Consider the following 17,961-nt stretch of genomic DNA (forward strand, 5'->3'; position numbering starts at 1 on the left):
GCTCTATATATTTGCCAACTCACGCCTCAATCTAAGTATTACTGAGGCAGGTGCCACCCTCCCCCACCACCAACCCAATACCAATTTTAAACCCAAAGCTCCAATCTTCTTTAGGTTCCTTCCTTCACCAACACCCTCTACCTAAGGGCACTGCATTATGGTCTTCGGTTCTACGGTTCCAAACCAGATGAAGCTGTTTCTTTGTTTTCTTCTTTCTCTTTCTTATCTGAAGGCAGCAGGGTGCTGTACAAAAAGCAAAAGCTACTAATACATAATCTGTAGGGGTTATAAAACAGATATCAATAAAATATATGTATATAAAGTGGCCATGACAGGCAAGCTGGGGGCGGGAAGTGACTGCTGCTTGTGTGTAGGAGTTTGCCCCCAAGACTAACAGGGTACTCTCCAATTCTAATGCTAGGTGGGTTCATTGGAATGAGCTAAGCTCCAAGACTGGGGAGGGGGTCATTGGGGCTAACTGGGCTGTAGGTGACCGAGACGTAACCATCCTGAATCTACCACCCACATCAGCTCCTTTTGTGGGAATTATTATGGGCCTACCTTGGCTCCAGAAGGGGGATTTGAGTCAGCTATGTCCTTGTCAAACAAAGCTTCTTATTGGATAAATACCAATTTGTTCGGACCAAAAGTGGACCCAGTTATTATTTTGATGGCAAGGAGGGTAGGCTGGGTCATCCCAAAGCCCAAATTTCTGGAGAGGAACTGTGTAGTGGTGACATTTTCTGATCCTACGGTGGTCAGTTATCTGACCAGTTCTAACCTCTCGAGAGGTCTCAAACCTAATGGCGGCAGACTTTATAGTCTAGTCCCTTTGCACTATTTCTACTCGGGTGTAGAGAGGCTGGAAGCTCGGGGGAAGGCCCAAGGTGTATTTGAGGGTCAGGGCCCCTGGTATCCACTGTTTGGGAATAGTCACATAGGGAGTTGGAAGTCAATCCCAAATCGGGAACGGTCATCCCTTATGAGGGGAGGGGAACCGAGTATCGGACCTGAGCTGGCTAACAGAGGGCAGCACACGCAGTAAAAACAATATCAAACAGTTCTCAGCACAGTTATGAGGTATTAACCTCTCGTGAAGACTTGGATTGGCATACAGATGTTCCAGCTTTTGTTGACCACTGGGAGGAGAGAGAGGGAAGGGTGGAGTCTCGGGGTACAGAGCAAAGAGTGGAAAGAAGGGCACTTAATATGATATCTATGGAGACCGTCCTACTTTCATGGAACATAGCCGGGGAAAGGGGGAAATTTGGTAGGGCAGACATGGTGGAGTTTTTAAAAGTCCACAATATCTTCCTCCTACAGGAAACGTGGGCTCCAGAGACCCCGTTGCTAGATGTTTTTTGTATCATTTGGGATTCCGGCTAAAGGTAGATGTTTTGGGGGCCTGGTAACCCTAATCAAGGTTTCATATGATTGTAGGGCTAGGATATTGGAAACAAACATAGACTTCTTGCAGGTGTTTCGTATTTCCCCCGCACATGGAGACTTGTTTTTACTTATTAAAGGATAGTTACGGGACTTTTTTTTTATTGTCCCTACGGTTCGCCCATGTGTTTTTAAGCATAAATCGGTAGATCGTAGAAAACTTTCCTATGGACCTTACCCGACTTTTCGTCCATTAACGCACTCGAAATCAGCCGCCATTTTCTGATAATCCTATCATTTCCCCCCATCGCCCTGACTCACCTGCTTTTGCGGCACTAAATCAAATCCCCCGCCCCTGAAACAGACTTTATCAAAACATTCATATTCCCCGCCTCTATCCGTGACGTGACTGTGCTGCGTAGGCAAACGCGCCCAGGCGTCTTCTACGCGACTACACACAGAACCCGGAAACCAACACAGATCAGCTCACAACACAGCGCGCCACAATTGGGAATATGAAACTGTACTTTTAAATCAAACCGCAAGATTGTAAATTTGGTAAAGTACATTTATTTGACATCAAATGTTTAGAGAATATTCAGCGATTTACATTTTTATTTGCTCACGTTCCAAAAAGTTCGTTTTGAGGCACGCGATGTTCCTTTGCTGTACACAGGGTCTTAGATCATCTCACAATACAGCGCCACAATTCGGAATATGAAACTGTGGTTTAAAAGCAAACGGCAAGATTGTCCATTTGGCAAAGTACATTTATTGGACATCAAATGTTTAGAGAATATTCTGCGATTTACATTTTTCTTTGCTCTCGATCCAAAATAGTTCGTCTTGAGGCAAGCGATGTTCGTGTGCAGTACACAGGGTGTTGGTTTACGATAAAATAAGCTCTTCGGTCGCACTGATAATCGCATGGCTGTTCCAACAACGAGGCACTAGGCCACCACAACGGTCTGTATGTTGCATCTAGCCGTTAGTACCGCGTAAGGGCATACTTGTACTTGGCGATCGTCCCATAAAATGGTCAGGGTGCTAACGTTGTTCACGCGGAGAAGCAAATGGCGGTTAAAAAAGCCATCCGCCGGTGTCTGGTACGCGTGACACATACAATAATGAAGGATGTACCTGTTTTAAAAACATAAAAAATGAAATTAGTCTCACCATCAGATCTTTATTAAAATTATTCATTTTATATATTAGGTTGGGAAATTATTTCATAGCTAGGACAGTGCAACTGGGTATTATACGTCAAGGGGGGGCTGTAGGATACTGAGACAGTCCCCCAGTGCAGGGGTTGACAGGGAGGCAGTGCAGGTGGAGAGTGGAAGGGCCCAGGACCGAGGTCGCAGACAGTGGACCAGTTGTAGCAGGGGAGAGGGAGAGAGAAAGCAGAAGCAAAGAGGAAGGTTTTGAGGTGCTTCCGTAAAAGGAGATGGTTCTCCTCAAGATAGGGCGCGGTACAAAACAATATGCCACATAGAACGAACAAGTACAACTTAACCCGTCTTTAAAGCTACTGTATAGTAATTAAATTGCGGTATAAACTCATCGAAAGAGTTACTTACATTATATTTGCATTTTCCATTGTGTCTGTGCGTAGGGCAGCCCCGAAATACCACTCCTTCTATGCCGACGTTATTTCTTCTAATGAACGAACATTAAATGGCTTTCGTTTCTGAAATTATATTCATTATCGTTTACGTTATTGCACCACACCCCCAAAAAGAAGTCTTTCGGGATGGTCCCAGCCTGTCGAGGTCAAATAACAATAGAACCTTATACTGAGTCGTGGGCCATTCCGGCACCCGAGCAAAAAAATCAAAGCAGCTGACCTTCACTTTGAACGAGCACACATTCCTAGTTAGCTACATTCAGTGTAAGGCCATCTCACAGGACTTGAAATTTACACTCCATCTTTGCATTTTGTGTGCGTGTATTTGCAGCCCCAGAGAACCATAAATACGGAGACATTCTATATATTTTGAAAAATGATTTATATTACTGTTTGGTTTAATTCAATGCGCAAATGAACAAGGTTGGAGAGACACATTGCATGTACACTGAGCAATCACTTTTATTTACACAATACATAGCTACACATATTCAATGGGCCTGCGACATGAGGAGACTCGAGAGCAAAGTCACAGGTGACACCTGGGTGGTTCGCACTACTGCACGGTGAAGGGAGGGGCAACGGTGGAGAGACACATTGCATGTACAGTGAGCAATCACTTTTATTTACACATTACATAGATACACATATTCAATGGGCCTGCAACATGAGGAGACTCGAGAGAACAGACAATCAAATTACAATCATTTAAACCGCGATGTGTATTTCTCAATGAGCTCTGCTTTAGGTGGACATGGAACAGAGGCAATGTTGGGTGGCAATGCAGTTGTCCCCTGCACAGGTTCGTTCACAGCTCCATGTATGTGCCTATCTAGGACATCAACAATAAGTCTCTCAATAAAGTCATATTGCATATCCTCAAACACTGGTTTGATAACCCATTGTTTACTTCTTTTTGTGAAGGCCTTATTGTAGCGAAGAGTCCCTAAAGTTCCGGTCGTCCTACTTTGTTGACGGCCAACATTATGGTTATGTGCCAAGACCGCTAGAAGAGTCCGATTTATCATGCCCTCCATGCCAAAATGCAATTGTATTGGCCTGTACTTTAGGCACATATTGTGGAACACCTCCAAATCTCCTGTGTGGCAGAATTCCGTGAGTCCCCTCAAATCTCTTGTTATAGTTTTATCAAATACAATCTTTTCAATGGCTTTGTGAGTGGGTGATGAAGTAATCAACCACTTCTTCTTCCGTGCCTCCTCTGTGGACAAATGGCCATGTTCACAATTGTGGAAATGTTGGTTTGTGGTCCAGCGGTGAACGTTGCTACAGTGTAACATTACTGACCGCCATTTTTCCAGTAGAATTTCCAACGACCCTCCACATGTTTTTGAGCTCCACCAAAGATGGTTGCTGATTGACTTGGACCACTGTGAAATACCTTGCATATCTTTTTTTTTACCCGCAGCCGACATTTTTTTATTGATTGTTTTTGCAAGATGCCAAACGTCAAATTGGTGATTTATATTTTTGTACTCTTCTCTCATTGTCTTGGCAATTGAAACGTGTCTGTCCGTGGCTATCAGGTCGATCACCATTCCCCGCGATTGTAGTTCTTGCAATGATGCTACAAAGCCAACTTTCTCCATGGCCACTGAGGATGTACTTTGTGACACCTGCACGACCACCGAACTCACAATTTTCTTACTTTCCATGTCCTGAAAGTGGTAGGTGCAGTACTTGGCTGAAAATCCTGGGCTGTCGCACTGTCCATCACCGGCTAGCCTGAACCGTTTGCCCGCGAATGTACTATCAATAGACATTTTTTCCATTCTCCAAGCTTCGCTAATGGCTGGAAATAGATAATCGGTTTGGTATTTGTAGAACTGAGTTTTCGCAATGAAATGGATTCCCACAAACTGAAAGAAAGACTCTAACTTTTTAAAACTTGAACCACTAAAAAGTGCAGCCGCTGCACAAAGTAGATTGCCTGCTGGCAGTTGCCCCAGCATGGGTTGTGCAGACCATGAGAAAGGATGATATTTTGTACAGGTGGCATGTATTTTAAGGTTAGTGCCTCGAATTGCACGAGTCACATTAATCAATGGCTCCCCACATACTTCCCCACCAACCGAATGCCCACATTTCATCCGAATAATAATATCAATCAAACAACTATCGAATACAATGAATTTGGCCTCTTTCCTTATACTGTCACTCTGCATCCCAGCTGGTTCGGCCTGTAACGTTGAGGACATGTCACTCACATGAAAGGTAGAATCTCTGATATCGTCTTCCGCTATGTTCAGTGATATTGATGGTGTTTCATTGTCGTCCACTTCATTCTCTTCCATTGCAACATCTGTTCCTTCTCCGGCGATGGGTGAATAAAACAATTTCTTCAACTTTCTCGCGGTCTTAGTTTTTGCGGGTGTGGATTCTGTGAATTGATCTCCGACTGCATCCGAACTACCAGGAGGACATTCACTATCAATGGCTGGATGTGGTATAGCTCCGTTGTCAATCACTTCATATTCTTCCCATTGGCACGATGCATCTCCAGTCTCAAGTCCCTGCCAAAAGGTTTGACAAGCAGCATCTCTCGTTCGCTTCACTGTCTGTGTACATCTAGTTCGTACACCCACTCGCAACTAGAGGACAGATTGGAAAAGGGATGTTCAGTTTAAACACAACTTACAGTATTGAACTATTAACAGTGATGCAACGACTATATTTTCACGATAAGCACATCCATCACGCACTGACGCTCCATCGACTCCCTGAAACATAGAACTTTCATTAGTATGTATAATAATATTGAAAACACAAAATGTACTTGGGGACCAATACCCACGTACATCTCAATAGCAAAACACGAATGAACACTTTGTGTAGAACATTCAAACGACAATTATTCACGCATTGTTGATCTAGTTAGATGGAACTGTCAAGATCCATACCTCGGGCTCCTCATAGACTTCCATTGATGATATTATTGAAGATGATGCTTCAGTAACTCCCTGAAACACAGTAATTGCATTAGTATGGTTTTCTATTTTGTTAAAAAGAACATACACTTTGTGCAGGCGTCAACGGCTCATCTAAATAGACCTGCACAAATGATCAGTTGTCTAAAATAAATAAGGGATATCTAAATATGATTCGATTTGCTCGATCGTTGGAAGTGTCACCACCCAGATATCTTCATCAACTACTAGAGGTGATGTTCTTGTAGAAGAAGCTCCGTCATCTCCCTGAAACATAGTACTTGCGTCAATAAAGAAGGAAGTATAGCGGATGTAATCACGTCATATGATTTCGCTTGATCGAACTGTCAGTATCCATACCTCGAAATGCATAAGAACATCAAGGGACGATGTAACTGCGGTGCACACTTCTGCAAGCTGTTGCGCCGACCCGTAACTGCATGCTCCCCCTTCTTCTTGGACTAATGCTCCATCGACTCCCTGAAACATAGGACTTTCATTAGTAATGAACACAATATTGAAAAAAGAAGACACATAGGAGGGCGACGACAGAAGGACATATCAATGGCTAAAAACGAAAGAAACATTGTGTGGACCAATCACGCTACAAGAATGCAAGATCTGATGATCTCCATCGATGGAACTGTCCGGAAACGTACCTCGAGCATCTGAGTGACATCAACGGTTGTCGTCAATACGTTGGACTCCTCAGCATCTCCCTGAAAGACAGTACTTGCATTATTTTGGATAACAATAATTATAACTGAAAACAAAGACTAGAGGACGAGTACAAGGGTGTACAATTAGGTAAAATAATCACACGATAAATTAAAACTATTGATTTACATGCCTAAAACAAGTCAGTGGCAGAATAGCTAAGTAAGATTACCAGATAGGCGCTTGGAGTGGCTGATGACTGCAATAACGACACGGATGGAGAATCTTCCGCCTTCATATTGAGTGGATACATAAATGGGGAAATTATTGTTAGCTAATGCTACACACTACCGCAAGGCCGAGAGATAAATACGTAAACTTGACTCACCAGTGGAGGGATGTGGACGAATAGAGTGGGAATAGCGGTTGAGAGCAATTTTCGCCTCGCTCGCGGTGTGTTCTTCTTTATTAGCAATGATGTGGAGTACATGTCTGAGCTAAAGTGCCTGCTGCAGATGCGGTATCGATCACCCCTCTTGTCCGCAAAGACTTCTAGGACTCTACTTTCAAGCTCAGACGGTGGATATCCGCAATATCGGACCCATTCTCTTATCTGATCTATTGTCTTAGGGAAAACATGCATTATAGTACCTTCAGATTTATTATGGGTCTTCGAAGGGCAACCGCCAATGGAACAGGCAGGCATTGTGGAAAGTTCTGAAAAGTAAAGATCAACAATTCTCTATGAATACCAATGTGTTAAAACATTAAATGACACATAAAAGGTCCAATGCAAGGTTCGTTTTGGTTCTTGGAACTATACAGGTTATTCACATGCGGATAAGTATTTGAATAACTTTAAAAAAATAGAAAGATAATTTGACTAAACTCAGAACATGTGACTAGTTCCTTGCATGTACTGTCTTGAACGAAAAGAAATTGGACGCAAAATGATTATGGTACATGGCCTTACCTTGACGAACAAACAGTTAGATGCAGGGATCAGAGTAGTTTCTTGTCGTAGAACAGGGAGCAGTTCACAGGTTGCAAACTGACGAGTTTCCTCGAAGTGATCACGGAAGTTCACAGAGACGAAGAGCAGATAACCAGCACCTTCGCGGGTTGTCTAGCAAAGCGCAAAGAAGTTCTCATTAGAATATGAAGTGGGTTATAAAGAATTCGAAACAGGGGTGTGTTTGTGAATGAATGACGTGTATATGTCGTGGCATTATGCGGTTTGCAGGGGGCCGTCCAGCGTGAGGGGGGATGCTTGGCAGGAGACACGGGGTCTGGAGGTAGACATGGGAACAACAACCCATGCTCTATAGACCACTTTGAAGTGTACATGGTCTTTGGCACCTCTTGGCCTTTATCGCTCCCTGACAGCTCCACTTGCCAGCACAAGTACCCCGGTGCGAACTGCCTTTGATAGGGCGGGGGGGGGGGGTGGATTGGGGCGGTGGTCGTGCAGACAAGACACAGGAAGACTCGTGAATGGAGACACACTTATGTGGATTGCAGGGGGCCGTCCAGCGTGAGGGGGGATGCTTGGCAGGAGACACGGGGTCTGGAGGTAGACATGGGAACAACAACCCATGCTCTATAGACCACTTTGAAGTGTACATGGTCTTTGGCACCTCTTGGCCTTTATCGCTCCCTGACAGCTCCACTTGCCAGCACAAGTACCCCGGTGCGAACTGCCTTTGATAGGGCGGGGGGGGGGGTGGATTGGGGCGGTGGTCGTGCAGACAAGACTTGTTTGCCGCAGGGCCTCACCAAGGAGAGGCCATCTAACTGCATGTAAGAGGCAGGCTGCAGGATCTAGTACATGGAAGGCAGGGGTGTGAGTTTATAAATACCTCACCCTCCCAGGAGAATATATGGGTGCAGTTCACCCTGGAGACCCTGGATGCCTAGGCAGTTAGTCAGCAGCAGGCTGGCCTGTGGTGGCAAGGCGGCACGGGCCAGAGGGGGTCATCTCTGTACCCGGTGCCCAAAAGGATGATTTATTATGATCAACCATATGGATTATTTACCTATAACCCATTGCATATGGGTTCAACGGTTATGTGGATTGAAGGTGGGCGGCCAGCGTGACGGAGGATGCTGGCCGGAGACATGTGGTGTGACAAGACAAGGCACAGGAAGACTATTCAATGGAGACACACTAGATTCATTTAAAAAATCAAAACAACCATTGTTAAAATATATGTTGGGTTTTATTTTAGATCTTAATTTCAATTGAACATAAATAATAAACATTACACATTGTAAAGTTCCGGTTGCAGCACATCCAGGGAAAATCCGCGGTATTGTCCACTGTCGCTGGGGAAATGTTGTCTATTGACAAGTACCGCACAGGCAGGTATTACTCTCCGAACGCGGTGTCCGAGCCTCCCGTGAAGCCACCAAGTGAAGCAACGATAGGCCACCAGCCTGTACCACCTGTGAAAATGAAAGATGCAAACTGTATTAAAATGACAAAACTTTCTTATCACTGTCGATTCAGGTAAAAAATGTCATTCTGCTTTGAAAAAAATTCTATCTAGAAAATGCACAATATGGAACCAATTTACATGCATTCGAATGATATGTAGATGTCATTTTATATGTGGGAGACGACCATGAAATAGTAGTGGCATCACTGACATCACAACCAGAGTATACTTACTCGTTACTCGGATTACGCGGACGAACAGTGCCGCGAAGTTCGTGCATAAGCACCATCATCATCCTCAACACGGTCCGTGAGAGGCAGGCTTCCCTGAACTCTGGCAGCTCGGTGATGCATTGCGGACTTGGCTCGCCTTCCGAAATGTAGGCCAACCACCCGAAATTTTCACGGCAGCAGCAGTTCTCCTCCTCAGTTGGCATTAGCTCGCACCGATTGCACGTGCACCAGGTGGAGACGCCGTCCATGCGACATGGTCCAGGCTCTTCATCCGTTGACTGGTCCTCCCAACTGCCGTCCGAATCCCCATCGTTTTCGCGTGCTTGCCTTTCCAGTAGTTCTTCCTCGGTGTACTCGGGCTCGTACATATACGGCATTATTGTAGCCATTGTGTGGTAAAGAAAGTAAAATAATTTACAGAGATGGTACAGGTGTTCACAAGGCCTAGAAGCGGCGAAGGTAGCTGACCAGAGCACAGAAACGAGTCACAGAATACTCAAAGTAACACAGAGAGAGTAATGGAATCGAAAATCTGCTGCTGTGTGTTGTGAAACGGTGTGTTTATACTTATAGAGGAAAGAGGCGTCCTGCCATTTCCATGGCGACACTTCATTAGCTGAGGCGCAGCGATTGTTGACACGAAACGTGCTTTGGCGTTGGGAAATGGGCGGTACGCGTCTGCTGATGTCAGACTCAGGGGCGGGGGATTTGATTTAGTGCCGCAAAAGCAGGTGAGCCAGGGCGATGGGGGGGAAATGATAGGATTATCAGAAAATGGCGGCTGACTTCGAGTGCGTTAATGGACGAAAAGTCGGGTAAGGTCCATAGGAAAGTTTTCTACGATCTACCGATTTATGCTTAAAAACACATGGCCGAACCGTAGGGACAATTAAAAAAAAGCCCGGAACTATCCTTTAACGGTTCCATGTAATGATGTCGCCACAAAAATCTCGCCATGCAAAAATATCACCGGAAAATGGCCGTTTTTTGTGGCAACATTATTGCATGGACTATGCGGGGGTCAACCCCGCAACCTCCAAACTTGGGGGTTATGTACGGTTAATGGGGGTTTAGATCCTGATATACCAAGCCACCTGACTTTGAACAACCATCAAGGCTCGTCAACCATTGATTAGGTTTGTATTTCAGTGGAACTTTGGGATAGGGCAGTGGATTTTGAAGTAGTGCTGGATGTGTACAGGGATCACCATCCCATTCGCCTAACAATGGGGGGATGTTGGAGGGAGTGGTCTCCCAAGATGGTCCAGTGTGCTTGGTAAATGGGAAAACTCCTGGCACGAGGAGAATTAAATGGGAGAAAATCAGGGATACTAATTTGCATACACATTATGTCTGAGAATCTACCCATAATCCTTGGGTTGTTGGAGGGCAGCACTACTCCCGGGTTAGCTGTGGAACGTTTTGTGGAATTACTGGGGGCTTTTACGGAAGGCTTTACCATGCTTAATAAGAGTAATGGGAAATCTCCAAAAAAGGGTGGTTTGATGAGGCCTGTAAGGAAGTTAAGAAGGGCTTGAATGCCCCGGTTTGTAGTAGGAGGAAGATTGCTTATGTGGGAGCCAACTACTAGGGAGAGTTAAAGAGGAGGAGCGGGTGGGTGAGGCGACCGAAATTGTTCTTTTTGGCTGCCCTCCTGGGCCTCTTAATATCTGTGCTGAGAACTGTTTGATATTGTTTTTACTGCGTGTGCTGCCCTCTGTTCCCTGTTCTCCTGCTTCCCTTCCGTGTCTGTCCCCTCCTTCCCTTCCACCTCCCAACCCGACCACCACCCCCCCCCCCGATTGGCTCTCTGCATTCTGCTGCTGACGGTAGTGTGCAGGAGGAGCCCACGCTCGCCATTTCCACCGAGGCTGAGCGGGTGAATGAGGCGACAGAAATTGTGTTTGGCTGCCCTCCTGGGCCTCTTAATATCTGTACTGTGAACTGTTTGATATTGTTTTTACTGCGTGTGCTGCCCTCTGTTCCCTGTTCTCCCGCTTCCCTTCCGTGTCTGTCCCCTCCTTCCCTCCCGCCTCCCAACCCACCCACCAACCCCCTCCACCTCCCTGATTGGGTCTCTGCATTTTGCTGCCGAGGGTAGTGTGCAGGAGGAGCCCACGCTCGCCATTTCCACCAATGCTGAGCGGGTGAGTGAGGTGACCGGATGTTACTCACCACTCCGAAACAGGCGAAGATGCAGAGAAGTGACCTTGGAGATGATGGTGGTACAAGAATCGATATTCAGCCTTCCATCCCAGCTCCCCTGAGTACAAGACTCAGGCTTCCTCAAAGAGGGGCTCTTTTCCACAATGTACCTCTCTGCTGTTTCAGTTGGGACAGACAGAGATGTCAATTGAATAAAAGAGCAGGGAGAACACACACCACCAATACAGTGTTGAGGTTAATGCAAGTGATTAGAACAGTTGAATTAAATGGGCAACTACCTAGATAGGTATTTGAGTGGAGCTTCCCCGGGGTGGATCTACAAGAAATAACACAAAATGAGTGGAAATGGTCTAATTCAATATTGGTCCCAACTATATATAGAATTGATAACAACTAACCTGAATAAGGATATATTGAGGAAAGGAATCCAGGAAACAGAAGACGACGACAGGAGAAAATAACAAACTGGGATGTTAGTATAGGGAAGTAGCCCCGGACGGCACGAGGGTCGCACTAGTGCCGGGTTGGTGCAGTTTTCAGGAAAGCGTTTATATGCACTTAAGGACAATCTCACAGGAAAGTCACTCAATGTCCCAGAATCCAACAGAAGACAAATATCCAAACAAGTCGTGGAGATAAATAGTAGCAGAGCTGGGGATAGCCAATTAAGTATGTACCTGAGCACACATGTATCCAGAGTAGCTGTAGAAAAGTTCCAGATAGTCGACACCAATTTGGTTCCGAGTGCAGAAGCGGCAACCTGGAATGAAGTACCGCAAGAGACAGAAGGGAGCCGGATCCAGTAACGTTCCAAGTCAAACAACCAGATAAGCACGACAGGAATAAAGGAGGAGACGAGGCAATCCAGTAGTCAGGCAAAGGTCAAAACCAGGAGTTCAGATGAGGAATCGTGTAGGAAGACACGAAGAAATAACGGACGAAACCGCATGTAGCTTGTAACGCTAATTAGCAGCAACGAGCCCCTTGGAAGACAGTGGTTTTATAGTCGTAAGAGGGGCGTGTCTTGCCGTACATCTTCCACGTACAAGACGTGTCAGTTGACCTGGAGTCCGTCAAAGTTTGTACAGACGCCATGGTAGCCTGTATCTGGTCCATAGAAGAGCTTGTAAAGAAGTCTTACTCTGCAAGGAGGCCCGCGGGGAGGCCTGAAGTGTAACACCGAAATTGTTGTTTTTGGCTGCCCTCCTGGGCCTCTTAATATCTGTGCTGAGAACTGTTTGATATTGTTTTTACTGTGTGTGCTGCCCTCTGTTCCCTGTTTTCCTGCTTCCCTTCCGTGTTTGTCCCCTCCTTGCCTCCCGCTTCCCAACCCACCCACCACCCCCCCGATTGGTTAGTCATTCCTTTTCTCTGACTTTCCCAGGGCAGCTCCTGCCCAGCAGCCCCTACAGCGAAGGCCCCTTAAGCTAAGGGCGGCTCCTACTTTAGGTGGCTCCTTGTGGTGTCTGCAGGTGTCCGCAGAGGACGCCAACAGCGAGTCACCTTCCTTCCCACTGCCCTGCCCCCCTCACCTGAAGCTGTCCACTCCCAGCTGTTTTATAGTGTGGCTGTACTGTTGAGTACTATAAAATTGCATCATTAAAACTAGGCCCTTTCTCCCCTTCAGGAATCTCAAACTTAGTTGTGTCTCACCTGTCATAATATATTAATTGTGCTCTTGTGAGCTCCTTAATCCTGAGGGTGTCGTCTTGTCCTGTTGCCCAACGTGCCTGCCTCACGCTGACTTGCCTGCCTACTCCTCGTCCTCGCTAGTGTTTCCTCCTCTCACCTATTTCCTCTTCCACCCACCCTATGGTGCTCTATGTCTCTCCCATCTTTTCTAACTGCTTTTCTATTGACTATCCTGCTCTCCTCACTAAATCTGGCAGGAAGAAGTTTAAAAAGGACATCCTGGCCTCCAACCCAGGTCTCCCTATTGCTGACGCCTACACCAGTGCCTCTTCCAAGGAAACTCTCACTGACATCCTCTTTGTCGTTCCTTCGCCAGACCTATGGACCCTTCATATGGTCTCTGTGCTCTCTCCTTCGCCTCTTCTCCCATTAATGGTGACACCCGCTGGGTCGCCCTCCTGTCGTCCTTCCTCTCCTCTGGGGTCATCATTAATGTTTACTCTAATGGGACCGTCTTGGTCCAAGGCCCTCAGGCCAACCTGCACCTTTTTGATATACGCTTCCCGCGCCTCATCAACTTCCTTTCTTCTCCTGCTGTCCCCCCTCCCCTTTCCTTGACTACCTTGCCCTCCCCCTCTCAGGCTCCTTCTACACCTCCGCAGGGCGTACCTCTGATCTGTACCCCTCCCCGAAAGTCCTTCAAGGAGGGCAGCCTTCTCCACATTGCCATTCTGAACTCCTGCTCCGCTGCCAAACAGTCCTCTGATATCTGCCGCCTTGTTGAAGAACTTGACCTTGATGTCCTCAGTCTCACTGTGACATGGTTCACGGCCAGCTCTGTAACCAGCTTTGACACGCTCCTACCTGACTGCTAAAAGATCCTCTCCACACCCAGGCCCAACTGCTCTAGTGGGGGGGTAGCCCTTATCTTCCCTGAGTGGATTCCTGCCTCTGTCACTCCTACTCAGGCCTACTCCTCTTTTGAATGTCTCGTCTGCAGGCTCTCTCCCCTAGCCATTCCCTTACTGTGGCTACTATCTTATCGGCCACCTGGTCAGATTTCTTCCTTTCGCTCTGAGTGGTCGGACCTCTCCTACTCACTCGTGGCGTCAACCACTCAACTCCTCCTTCTTGGAGACTTCAACATCCACCTGGATGCCTCCTGTCCCCCCTCTGGACTCTTTCGCGACCTCTGCGACTCTCTCTCCTGTCCTCACCTCTGGCCCGACTCATTCTGCAGGGCACACTCGGGATATTCTGATCTCCTCAGACCTTCCCCTCTCTGTCCCTCTCTCCACTCCTCTCCTGGAGTGATCACTTTCTCCTATCCTCCCACCTCACCCTCCCTACCTCTCAGGCCAAGCCACCTCCATCACTGCCACCCACCTTCTCGGTCATCCAACCCATGAAGCGCGTGTCAGTTGAGGCTTTCACTGCACCTTCTCACCCCACCCTCCCCCTTTGGCTGACTCCCACCCTGACACAGCCCTCTCCACGCTCCACTCTTCTTTATCTGATACTCTTGATATCCTTGCCCCTGTCATGAGAATCCGCCTGAAGCCCAAAGCCAAGTGTAACTCCTGGAATGACTCATACCTTGTCAGCCTAAAACGGAAGTGCAGGGTGGCCGAGAGGAAATGGCATGCTTCAAGTTCACCCTCTTACAAAATGGCCTGCCGCCTGTTGCAAAGGCAATACCTGCTCTCCGTCCTCACCAAGAAAAGAGCTCATATCCAAGCCTGCATCTCTGGGGCATCGAACAACTCGGCTGAACTCTTTAAAATCTGCAAGGAACTGGCCAATCTTCCTGCCGTCTCTACCTCTCCTGTCCCTTCCCAGGCCCTCTGCACGGCTTCTCACTTCACTTCAAAAACTCAGGACATCCTGTCCTCACTCTCCTCCTATCGCCTCCCTCTAGTCACTGCTCTCCCTCTGGCCCTTCTGCAGCGAGCCCCCTCCCTCCTTCTTTGCCTTTCCCCTTTTCTCTGCAGACAAGGTTTCGAGACAAGTCGGATCTATGAAAGTCTCGTCGAAACAGGTTCACCTCTGTTCCTCTAAAACTATCAAGGACCACATCGACTCCCTGGCTCCTGCCCTGGCTGATTTCTGCAATCATTCCTTCGCCACTCTAGTCTTCCCATCCCCCCTAAAGCACTCCCTTGTGCACCCTCTTCTTAAGAATCCCTCTGCCGACCCCTTCTGCCCGGCTAAATATCGCCCAATCTCCATCACTCCCTTCCTGAGCAAGCTCCTGGAGAAAATGGCCATCTCTCAGCTCAATCTCCACACTGAATCTGTTGGTTGTCTTCATGACCATCAGTCTGGCTTCAGAGCTGCCAGAAGCACGGAAACTGCTCTCCTGAACATCCGTGAAGACCTACTCTCCAACCTTGACTCTTAACACCCTGTGTGTTCTCATCTTGCTTGATCTCGCCTCTGCCTTTGACACTGTCAACCATGCCATCCTGCTCAATCATCTCCTTGATAACCTGGGTATCACTGGTCAGGCTCTGGCGTGGTTGACTTCTTTCCTCTCCGACCGACCCTCCGAGGTCCAACTTGGGTCCTTCCTCTCCGATATCTTTTTCTCTACCTGTGGTGTCCCCAGAGATCTGACCTCTCTCCCTGGCTGTTCAACCAATACCTGGCACTCCTTGCCCACCGCATCGCCACTGTCTGCCCCAACTTTCATTGCTCTGCGGATGATACCCAGCTCATTTTCAGGCTACCCTCGGCCTCCTCCTCCTCCTCTCCTTCCCTCATCTCTGAATGTCTGTCTGCCATCCAGGAGTGGTGTGCCCCCAATGACCTCTGCCTTAATGCCAGTAAGACTGAGATTCTACTCATCGGCACACCCTCTCCCTCCTTCGCTGGAGCTCTCTGGCCGTCCTCTCTTGGCCCTCTTCCTGCTCCCACCTGCAAGGCTAAAAACCTTGGGGTCATCTTCGATTCCACACTCTCCTTCTCTCCTCACATCTCTGACGTCTCTAAGAAGTCACACCGCCATCTGCACCTCCTCAGAGGTATTCTTCCTTTCCTCTCCTTCCCCAGAAGTTCACTGTCTCCAGAGCCCTGGTTCTCTCTAAGCTGGACTATTGTAACAGCCTCTATCTAAATCTGCCTTCCTCTACTCTCCGCCCTCTGCAACTTATCCAAAACAGGACTGCGAGACTTGTTCAAAACCCTCTGCATTGTCCACAAGGCCTTCTGGGGCCGCAATACCTTCAACTCTCTCTTCCTAAATATCTTCGTTCTCGAGCTCTTCGCTCATCCGCCTCCAACTCTCTCAGGGTCAGTCGCTTCTCCAAGCAACAAGTTGATGGTAGATCTCTCTCTTCGGCAGGAGCCTCCCTCTGGAACAGCCTTCCTGCCTCCCTGAAACTTGAGGCGAACCATCTACGGTTCCGGAAGCACCTCAAAACCTTCCTCTTTGCATCTGCTTTCTCTCCCCCTCTCCCCAGCTGAATTCCTGACAGAAACTGCACTGGTTACCTGGCCACCCTCTGAACTCAGGCCCAGGCCCCGCCAGTTGCCCACCTGCACTGCCTCCCTGGCAACCCCTGCACCTTGGGACTGTTTTCTGTATCCCTACAGTCCCCCGACCAGCGCTTGTGTCTGCACTTACCTTGCACTTGCCACCAGCTGGCTGTTTTTATTTATTTTATCTTATCCTACTATTCCATGTACTGCACTTCTCCTCTCCCTTCCCCCCGCACTTCTCCCTTTCCCCCTTCCCATGCACTTGTGCGATCTGAATGACACCGGGCCTAGTAGGATCGTTGTCTGTCTTCCCTTTGTTCCCCCTCCCTTGCCTTGTCGCGCCTTGAAACACTTGTGTGTAGGCGCATTATAAATGCCATATCATATCATATCATATATCAAATTGGAAATTGAAGGAGAGGCCTGCGAGGGCTTTCTGGACTCCTCGAAGTGTAATGATCAGAAAGCCTTTTGGGAATACCTGAAGGGGGGTCCATTGGTGTCCTCCCTGGAAAGATCCAGTGGCACCCATGTGGAAGAGGCAGCATGGGTCGAGCACTTTGGAAATCTGTTTATTGGAGAGCCTCCGGTGGCTGGATTGGGGAGGAGTTACTCTGGTTTGAAGTTCAAGCTGGATGATGTGTCCCAGGCAATTAGCCAGCAAGCACGTAATCGTGCCCCGGCCTTGATGCGATCCCCTCAGACCTTTTTCAAGATCCTTTGGACTTGTGCGCTCCGCTGTAGACAGCAGTGTTTAATGCATGTATGGAGATGGGCAGTTACCCACCCTCACGGAAAAGGGCCATTATATTCCCTTTTTTCAAGAAGGGGGATCCGGCGAGCCCAATCTCATAAAGACCTATCTCGCTTTTGGATACATCTTTCAAGATTTTTGGCAGGGTTCTGTTGTGGCTCATACAGGCCTGGCTTTCTGAGGAGTCGGTATTATCTGACGTACAGTTTGGATTTCGCCCCGGGTTGGGCACCATGGAGCAGAGTCTCAGTCTCTACCTATTGGTGGACAATTCTGTTTTTTGCAAGGGTGTGTCAAGGATGGCACTCTATTAAGAGTAGCACAAGACACCCAGAAAGGGTTTGGGTGGTTGTGCCAAAATAAAGTGGACAGATAACAGACACACACACAGCAGAGAGAAAAGAGAACAAAGAGTAGGCCAGAGTAGCAATGGAAAAAGGTACAGAATGAATTCCCTCTTGGGGTGTATGCAGATCTAGGAAAGAGTATTCCACGAACCTTAGGAAATACTCTAGCCTTCTACACAGTTTGCTATAACAGAGGCCCACGTTGTTTGCTCATGGCTTGGAACAGCAGCTATGGGTGTCTGTAATGTAGAAACGAAACAAGGGAAGGGGCAGAGGTTGGCTGATGGGAACCA

At 47.6% G+C, this 17,961-nt stretch overlaps 1 protein-coding gene across 4 annotated transcripts in view; it reads left to right on the forward strand.

Annotated features, from left to right (window-relative positions):
- The window catches only part of MTOR (mechanistic target of rapamycin kinase), a 2,476,747-nt gene that overhangs the window by 1,415,899 nt on the left and 1,042,887 nt on the right, over positions 1-17,961 (forward strand). The window lies entirely within an intron of this gene.

Source organism: Ambystoma mexicanum, chromosome 8 (assembly GCF_040938575.1).
Source record: "Ambystoma mexicanum isolate Mex_15411 chromosome 8, UKY_AmexF1_1, whole genome shotgun sequence".
Taxonomy (NCBI): domain Eukaryota; kingdom Metazoa; phylum Chordata; class Amphibia; order Caudata; family Ambystomatidae; genus Ambystoma; species Ambystoma mexicanum.